We start from the raw sequence: 10,080 nt of genomic DNA on the forward strand, positions 1-10,080 counted from the left end.
GAACCTGGGACCATTCCCTAACCCTGTGTCTTCCACAGTGGCAGCCATGTGCTCTGCAGTCTGCTGATTCTTTTCCTGCTGGAGCACATAAAATGCAAATTAGATCAAGCTGATCTCTATGCTGTTGTTTAGATACCTGACCTCATTGAAACAGAAAAGGAAAATTGAATACTTTAGTTTTCATCCATAGTCTGGGGAAAAAAAAAAAAAGTTGCAATGTGATGTTTGGCTGTAGATTATTTCAATCACTCCCTGATTTTTTTCTCAAAATTTTTTTGAGAATATATTTTGAAGAGCTGTATAGAAATAGGAGTTTTTCTGTGTCTCTAGGCTGAAAACAATAAAGGCAGGTTTAGTAGTTGGCCAGGTTATACCAGAACTCTGGGCAGATGACATGGCAACTGTACATGGAAATGAAATTAATAGAATAATATTTTTTCATAAACAAGTAATGTCGCTGGATGAAAACTGAACAAATAAGCATGTAACCACCTTTACCCTCATTCTGCACAAAACAAACAAATAAAAAACAAACACCAACACACACAAAATACCACCACCAAAAAAACCGTAAGGCCTGAAGCCTTCTTCAGTCATTTTAGGATACCACTGATCATTCAATTTAACATGAATAGGCATACCCAATGAATGAGGGGATTTATAATTTCCACTTTATGGATTTCTCCCCTGTGATATAAATATTTGAAAAAAAGCTCCCATGAGGTATGGCGAGAGATGCCTTTAGCCATTGCATATATAATTTTGGATCAGCTTAGCATCGTTTTGCTCAGAATGAAACCATATGTCACCTAATGGCTCAGGGGAAATACTGGCATATGGAGCTTTTCATACTTTCACTGCCAGTTTGAATCCAGCCCAGGTCAGTAACAACCCACACGGCTGCATCTGAAGGTTGTTGGGTAATCTGTGTGAAATGAGTTGGCCATCTCAGCCCAGATCCTACAGCAAAGTTGTCCACCAGAACATGACCACTGCAGATGGCTCAAACTTGCCCTTCTGTCATCACTATCATCAAGTCAGCCAAAGATAAAATAAGCAGAGAATGTGCACGAGCTTTCACAGTGTAGAAGCCACACCCTGAAACTGCTGACACACAGGACAGTTTTTTGAGACACAGTCCTATTCTAGGATCTATGGTACTCCTCAGATGCTCACATGTAGCTATTTTGTGTTAACATTACACCACCTCCTCACAGCAATTCCTTCATACAGATGTAACCTATTAGGCAGATCAAAGTTTAATGTCTGCATTAATGCTTCACACAGTATAATAGTTCTTTGGGTAATGACAACTCTGTTGTCTGGAGTGAAGATTCAGACTTGGGAGAAGCATAATAAGCCTTCTCAAAAAGAAGGAGAATGCAGAACTAAACAGTACCACAATGAGAGGAGGTTAAAAGATGTAATTATTTTATGAACATTGAAGAAAATACTACAGTATAATAAGCAGTTAATTGTCTTTGAAATACAATCCAGGAGTAGCAAAGAATTAAATAATAATATTAATATGTGCATTGCAGCATTACACTAGAGAACACTGAAGGCCTAAAAAAGAAAGATATTAAAAAGCCTCTTAGGAAAAATTACTAGGGAGCCTTTTCCTAATGATTAACAGGAGGGAAGGGATTTTCAGTGTATCAGTATGACATGTAAGTTTTCTCTTTGCAGTAGTGAAAACACTGCATGTCTGTATTATCAGTTCTCAGTTAGGTTTCAAAAAGCATAATTCTGTTTCTATTTCCTACTGAAAAAATTATGAAGACAGATATTTTAATGCATAGTGTGACACCAATGTACAGCTGGGAAATGAAGGTAGGCAAATTAATTGATAATGCAGTTCTTTATGCACTCCGTGGGAGCTGTGTCACAAAGGAGGCTAATAGTAGGTGTTTACAAAGAAAACAGAAACGGGGAGATGATTTCAAAAACAGGACTATTCTTCCTGATCAGGCACTATTCCACATATTGCTAGATAACCAAAGAGCTTACATGAAAGAATTAGTGTTAGTGAGTCACTACTTCACTGATGAAACAAACAATTTCTACCTATTTATGCATTTTTTTGTGTTATTAGGCTTGATATTTTGCAGTGCTTTTTCCTATCACCAGTTTGCAAAGTAGGTATGCCAGAGAAGTGGCATGCGCAGTTTACACGTTTGCTTTTTTTTTTTCTCTATTGTAAATTATATTGTTATTTTAGAAAGGATACATATTATGTCAAGTGCTGAAAAGCACACTGTCAGATTCAATATATGCTCCCCTTCGTCACTATAGTAACTAGACTGTTATCTGTATCTCAGCTCTTCCTCCTGTGTCAGACTTGACTCGCTCACATACAAGGCTCCATGCTCCCTGTCTCTCAGAGTCTCTTCCTGCACCTCTCCTATGCTGTTAAGCCTCATAAGCAGAGTAGTTGCAAAGATGCCAAGAGTGGGTGCTGCTGCTTCTGTAACTTTGTGTGAAAAGATTTCAAATGAGGGTACGGGTGCATATGTTTCTGTCCCCACTGACTGCTGCAACCCATGCGATAAGTTGAGCAAGCAATACTTTAGAAGATGAAGAAATGGCTGGTGAGAGCTGTGTGCCATGTAGGGAGCTTGCAGACCCACTTCCATGTCTGCAAGAAGTGGAAAAGTGAAGTGTTATGGAGGAACAACATGATATAGCCACAGTACATAAACCTTTCTGCAGAACTGCTCAGCTGCAGCCCAATGTTTATTTCTTACAGTGTATGAAGACGCGTTACTAGAAGATATCTTAAATTCTCTTAAAAACTCTTCCCAACTATCTCTGTTTACACCCACCTAAAGATCAGAGGTCGATCTGATAAACCGCAGCCTTTGTTATAAAGTCAAGCCATCACTTCTAAAGCATTTTCTTTCAGATAATTTAAGTTATTATATGTTCATGCAATATACCTATATTTACTTTTTTCTCTTCAAATTTTAACTTTTGCCTTGTATTTCTATTAGGATGAAGTTCAGCCTTGCAGGATTTCTGAAAATCTGTGGATTGAAAACTGGCTGAACAGCAGGACCCAGAGGGTACTTGTCAGTTGTGCAAGGTCTAGTTGGAGCCCAGTAAATAGTGGAGTACCCTAGGGCTCAATACTGGGTTCAGTCCTGTTTAACAGTTTAGTTAATGATCTGGATGAAGCTGTTGAGTGCACCCTCAGTAAATTCACAGATGACACAAAATGCAGGGAAGTGTCTGACTCATTAAAGGGCTGCATGGTCATCCAGAGGGACTTCAACAGGCTGGACAGGTGGGCTGACAAAAATCTCATTAAATTCAAGAAGTAGAAGTGTGGAGTCCTGCACCTGGGAGGAACAACCCCAGGCATTAGGACATGCTGGGGGTCACCCATTTGGAAAGCTGCTCTTCAGGAAAGGACCTGGGAGTCCTGGTAGACACCAAGTGTCTTGCAGCCAGATTGGACTAAAAGACAAAATATTAACAAGAGTAATTATTACTCTGAAACACAAATTTCTGTGAAAAATTGTACAAAACAAAAACATGATTTGGAGCTATTCAAACATGTTCCCTCGTCCAAATCATCAATAAAGATATTAAAGAGGATGGGCTCCAACACTGCCCCCTGGGGAGCACCGCTGGTGACTGGACACCAGCTGGATTTCACTCTGTTCACCACTACCCTCTGGGCCCAGCTGTCCAGCCAGTTTTTAACCCAGGAAAGTGTGTACCTGTCCAAGCCATGGACTGCCAGCTTCTCCAAGCGAATACTGTGGGAAACCATGTCAAAGGCCTTGCTGAAGTCTAGGTAGACTACATCAACAGGCTTTCCCTCATCCACCAGGAGGGTCACCTGGTCATAGAAGGAGATGAGGTTGGTCAGGCAGGACTTGCCTTTCATGAACCCATGCTGACTGGGCCTGATCTCCCAGTGGTCCTGCATACATTGCATGATTATATTCAAGATGACGTGTTCTATAACCATCCCTGGTACCAAGGTCAGGCTGACAGGCCTGTAGTTCCCTGGGTCCTCCTTATCACCCTTCTTATACATGGGTGTCACATTAGGAAGTGTCCAGTCATCTGGGACCAGATGGCCATCTGGATGGCCATGACTATGAATGCAATATCATTGTCTTTGAGTAAAACCAATCACAAACAAAATTTGCTACATTTTTGAAAAACATTGCATAATCTACCTTTAAAAAAAAAAAAAAAACAAAAAAAAAACAACTTTTGTTAATGCCATAAAACTATCACCTTCATCTCGAGGTGTTTTATATATGGAAGCACCTTTTCTTGTGGTACAGTTACACAATTCCCAGAAATTCCTTTACCTCAGGTATTACTGAGGCACTTCCTCCACCTTTTTGACTACGAACTCAGTGTTGCCCTCTTTTCCCCAGTTACATAATTTTCTTCTTGTGATGACTCGCACCACACGTGCTATTCCTCTTATGTTGCCAAATTCCAGTCTGAGAAATACTCATAAGAAATTACAGTTCTCACACAATGTTGCACAAGGAGTTTGAAAATAGTTATGGTACAGACCAGCCATATTTTCTCTGCTTTCTCTGCTATTGCAACCACATATCCCCTCTTACATACTTTTTGCTTCCATAATATTGCTATTTATCACACTTCCTGGTAAGTTTTTCAGACTAAGTATAAACCTATATTAAACATGATTTGCTAAGAATGCTAACAGCTTGAAATATGCCACTGATGCACACAGCTTGTTCCATCATTCTAAGTATGCCATAGATCAAACTATCTACCTGCGATGGTGAGCATATTAAATCACTTGAAGTTCCATTTGCATGATCATCTTTCCAAACACTCTTGCTATGTTGCTGACTCAAGCACTTTGAAAGACTGACTTGAAATTACTATTTAAAAAAAATGTGAACATTGTCTCACTAAGTATGCAGGAAATGAAATGTGTTAGCTGTTATCCATTTCAAATTAGATTGAGTACATAACTGTCTAACGTGAGCACACCTAGCAATAGTTTACATTTGTCTCTCCAGTAAGCTTTTTAATCAAAAGTAATTTAGTGTTAAGCATATCGAAAAGCCTTTCATTAGCTGTGGATGGGGCTTGATTTATTCATATGCTGTGCGACATATGTTGCTGGTGTTGTAGCCTACCCCATCTCCAATTTTAAATAAGTGCTTCAGTTCTGGTTGATATGTTTGCAAAGAGCCCATTTGCAGTTTTATATCATGCAAGGCAGGAACGTTCAGTGCTCAAGGTGGCTGGTTTGCATTGGTGACTGAATCACAGAACTAGTCATAAGGCATGAGGTGGCAGATGAGAGGGGATTTTTTGTTTGCTTGGGTCGTGTTGGGTTTTGGTTTTACCAAAGTACTTGCAGGGCATGATTTTCATTTGCATACTGTTTTTGCAGCAGTTTCAGTTACCTGTCTGCAGTGCCTCTGCAGAACTGAGACGCTGTTCGGAACTTTTCAAGTATGCAACAGCCAAGGTCACAAGGCCTTATTTTGCATAAGGTAACTGTCCTGAACAAGATATTCATTGCACAATTCCACTGCATGGAAAAGCAAAGCTCAGTGGTAGTGTCAAGACCTGGCTGTGGAAAGTGGTTCAATGTCTACACGTACCAAGATGTTATCAAGCAATGCACACTGGATTAGCATTATAAAATGTATGTAGGAAGTACAGGGGGACTTTCGAGAATCCTGTTTAGTTTCTCATTTTACATAGACATTTCTGATAACTGTCATGTACCTCTGCATGCCAGCTATGTGTTTTTCAAACAGCTTTGCCTCACTTCCTTGCATTGTAGTTACACAATCCAGACTTGAAAAGGAAAAAAAAAAAAAAAAAAAAAAAGGAGGGAAGGGAAGGGAAGGGAAGGGAAGGGAAGGGAAGGGAAGGGAAGGGAAGGGAAGGGAAGGGAAGGGAAGGGAAGGGAAGGGAAGGGAAGGGAAGGGAAGGGAAGGGAAGGGAAGGGAAGGGAAGGGAAGGGAAGGGAAGGGAAGGGAAGGGAAGGGAAGGGAAGGGAAGGGAAGGGAAGGGAAGGGAAGGGAAGGGAAGGGAAGGGAAGGGAAGGGAAGGGAAGGGAAGGGAAGGGAAGGGAAGGGAAGGGAAGGGAAGGGAAGGGAAGGGAAGGGAAGGGAAGGGAAGGGAAGGGAAGGGAAGGGAAGGGAAGGGAAGGGAAGGGAAGGGAAGGGAAGGGAAGGGAAGGGAAGGGAAGGGAAGGGAAGGGAAGGGAAGGGAAGGGAAGGGAAGGGAAGGGAAGGGAAGGGAAGGGAAGGGAAGGGAAGGGAAGGGAAGGGAAGGGAAGGGAAGGGAAGGGAAGGGAAGGGAAGGGAAGGGAAGGGAAGGGAAGGGAAGGGAAGGGAAGGGAAGGGAAGGGAAGGGAAGGGAAGGGAAGGGAAGGGAAGGGAAGGGAAGGGAAGGGAAGGGAAGGGAAGGGAAGGGAAGGGAAGGGAAGGGAAGGAAGGGAAGGGAAGGGAAGGGAAGGGAAGGGAAGGGAAGGGAAGGGAAGGGAAGGGAAGGAAAGGAAAGGAAAGGAAAGGAAAGGAAAGGAAAGGAAAGGAAAGGAAAGGAAAGGAAAGGAAAGGAAAGGAAAGGAAAGGAAAGGAAAGGAAAGGAAAGGAAAGGAAAGGAAAGGAAAGGAAAGGAAAGGAAAGGAAAGGAAAGGAAAAAAACATTTAATGTCTTCTTTTGTCTACTTAGTTTTAAGTCTTTTAGAACAAGTTTCTCATATTGTATGATGGAGATCCTGGCCACCATTGAGATAAGTGAACATTTTATTGTAATCTCACCAGAGCCGAGATTTCACATCTGTTTATAGAGCAACTATCATGAAGGATCACTTTAGCGTTACATCAGCTAGGTACTGTCAGAAAATGAGAGTCATATTGTCAATCTCATATCAGTATGGATATCAGTTGTACCACCAGTCAGACAGAAGCATGCATAAACAGGTATTTTTCTCTGGTGCCTCAGATAACTCAGCAAGACCGCATGTTACCTTACACATTTATGTTACTGAAAGGCAGATGTTTGAAACACTGTTGTGAAAATGCTCAGTGCTTTTAAAAAATTGAAAACTGAAGTGCTCCAATATATTGCAGAATTCTGATATAATCTCTAAAGACAGACTCCAACTGGGCAGAGCAACAACATTGCTTGAATAGTTTCTTAGCATGCTAAAGATATTACAACAAACTGAACAACATGCCAGGATGAAATCTTTCAAGATGCTTGCTCACAGTTCACAGATTCAGTTCTATGGAAGCAAGTGTTCCAAATTCCCTCAGTATTGTGCACTTCTGCAGAGCTCCCTTTGCTATTAGAAAGCTGCTGACCAAGTCTAGTAAGAATTGTTAAAAATGCTCCAGTGACGAAAACTAGGAGGCTCTTGCCAATTCAGGAGTATTGGAAAAGGGTAAAAGGAGAGACAAGCAGCCCACCAGAATATAAAATAAAGTTCTTTTCCTTTCATCCCAAGGAATGTAATTCAGATGAATATCCATCACCCAAAATATTTGCATCTTTGTTAAAATACATGTCATCTCATGTGTGGCAGGAGATACAGTTCAGCCTCATTTCCTCAGTACTGACCTTGTGTCTCTGAAGAGTTTAAGATGCGGAACAGAAACTGAAATTTTACTCTGTTCTTTCCCCCACGACCATGAGGGATGAAAACTTGCTTTTACATACCTACGCTATATGCCCATACCTGAGTCTGTTCCTGCGGCCCTTTCCCTTTGGCAATATTTGAACCTTACATTCAATTTCAGCCAAAAGAGAGAGAGAGGTATCTCAAAGGAAGTTGCTTGAAAATAGGCAGGCAATGAAAAGTGAGAGACCGTATTAGTGCGCCAAAGATGGTGAAGCAAAAGTATGCTTTCAGACATTATTAGGCATCTGAGATACCCCATCAAAGAGAAACTCGGTGTTTCTCAACAACCTCTGAATATTCCAGTTTCCATAAAAGATTAGTTTGAAGCTCATACTTATTAACCCCATAAGGCAGAGAAACCTACTGGAAATCAAGTCTTTACAGTTCTGGTTCCTGGAGTAAGACTTCTGTTTGTTGGCTGGTTTTGGGTTTTTTTTTTTCATTCTCCCACAGCCCTGTTACTTCTTCCTCTTCTTCCTTCATTGTCTCACAAATCAGCTTCATTTTTCTGTGTGTGATAAACTGTCTAAAACCTGCTAAAATAGTCTCCATCAGTATCACCTTGATTCCACTTTGCTTCCATGGCGAAATGAAGCCCCTTGAGCACTTCTGCTCCCCATGTCCTTTCATCCAGCCCCTGGGACCAACTGCTTCTAGTTATCCGTTACTTCACATAAAGAAGAAAGGCACCAGAGCCCAACAGTAATAAAGGAGTAAGGCATATATTCTACACAGGCAGAAAAGAGACTTTATCCAGCCTCTCATCACCGGGAAAGTATTTCCTGCCTATCTCATTCGACAAGAGAACTTCCCTCCTGCTCGTCTTGCTGCCCCAAAAAGATCTCCTTAATCTGTAGGGGGCTGACTGGCGTTTTACAATTTATGTTTCTTATTTATGTTTCTGAATCTCAAAGACAATCTTCACCTAAGCTAGAGCAGAGTCAAGAAAGTGATGCAAAGATGGGCACAGTTAACTTACAATGTTTCCTTCATGAAAAAAGGGTATTATTTGAATTATGAATGGACATTATTACTTGCATTTGCAATGCAGTTATCTGTCTCAATACACTAATACTGTATGAACAAAGATATATTTTATGATATGGAACAGGGGAGGGAAAGAAAACATAAATTGTACAAAAATTATTTTCTTACACATTAACTTGACAATATTAAAACAACACACGACGGTTTTAATTTAAACAAAAAAAATCAAGACTGTTTAATTAAATAAGGTTTTTGTCATGTGGAACTTTTAAATATTTTATTCCACCAGCAAAACCTGCTGATGCATTGTAGAGATATCCTACCAAACAGATGGAAACAGAATCTGGATAAACATTGCCACCTAGCGGAGCCCTCCCTGGCAGAGTGTACTGCAGCAACCTCATGACTTCACTGCAGAACAATTAAGTAGGAGCTGGTATTGATCTTTAATAGAAAATGTTTTCTTAAATAGACAAGCAACAGACAGTCTTCAACACAGGCTGCGCAGACAGAAAGAATATTACAGTTTCGGTTAGCTGAATCTTGGCTGGGATATCTTAATTGGAAACCTTTTACCCCTGAAGCAGCGTTTCGAATCAGAAGTAAAACAAATACAATTCTTTGTTCCTTTTTATGAGTGCATGACTACTAAAGTGCTTTGTTTCCCATTATAGAACTCCACTTCACAAGCAAGGAGACTGAACATTAATTGTGCTCACAGAGGTGTACCCTTTAGGGCAGGTTTGAAGAACAGTGGGTAGTGTGGGAAAATATGAAGCACTCCTTCTTAAGACACAGCAATTCATAGACACAGGCAATTTTGTCAGCCCGGCAACTTTCCCAAACATGAAACTCACTTTAAAAATTGAGATGTTTAGCTCTGAGCTCAGATGAGTCAGTGAGTTATTTGGGGAGTCATTAATGAACGTCAAATAGAGAAAGCCACAAAGAGATGAGTCACATCACCATAACACCAAAGAGATAAGATATAGCCCTTCTAGTTCTTACTCCCTTTGTGGCTTTTTGTTTGCGTGTTCTGTTGTGTTTTGTTTTGTTTTGTTGTGTTTTCTCTCCCTCTCTCTCATCATTCAGAATAATTTCCAGCCATTGCACTTCAATTTTAGTTTCTGTAATGATATTTTTCTATAGAGCTGACTCACAGATGAAGGATTTGTCCTCCTGATATGGTATTAAACAACCTCTAAACTCCAGTTTCCTGAATTTTTCTTCCCCTGAGTCAGCTAGTGTTAGCCCTAAAGTCTTTTCACTATGAAGTAGCAAAAGTTCAGTTCCCTCTCTAGCATTATCACTCCTCAAGTATTTCAACTGGGACAGCTGGTAAGCTACAGCAGTGCCAGAGACAGCAGTAGCACCAGAGATTATACCTTCTTCTGCAAGTTCATTACAAGGGTATCTTCACACAAGCTTCATAATATTTGACC

Source organism: Anser anser (assembly GCF_964211835.1).
Source record: "Anser anser genome assembly, chromosome: Z".
In the NCBI taxonomy this organism is placed as follows: domain Eukaryota; kingdom Metazoa; phylum Chordata; class Aves; order Anseriformes; family Anatidae; genus Anser; species Anser anser.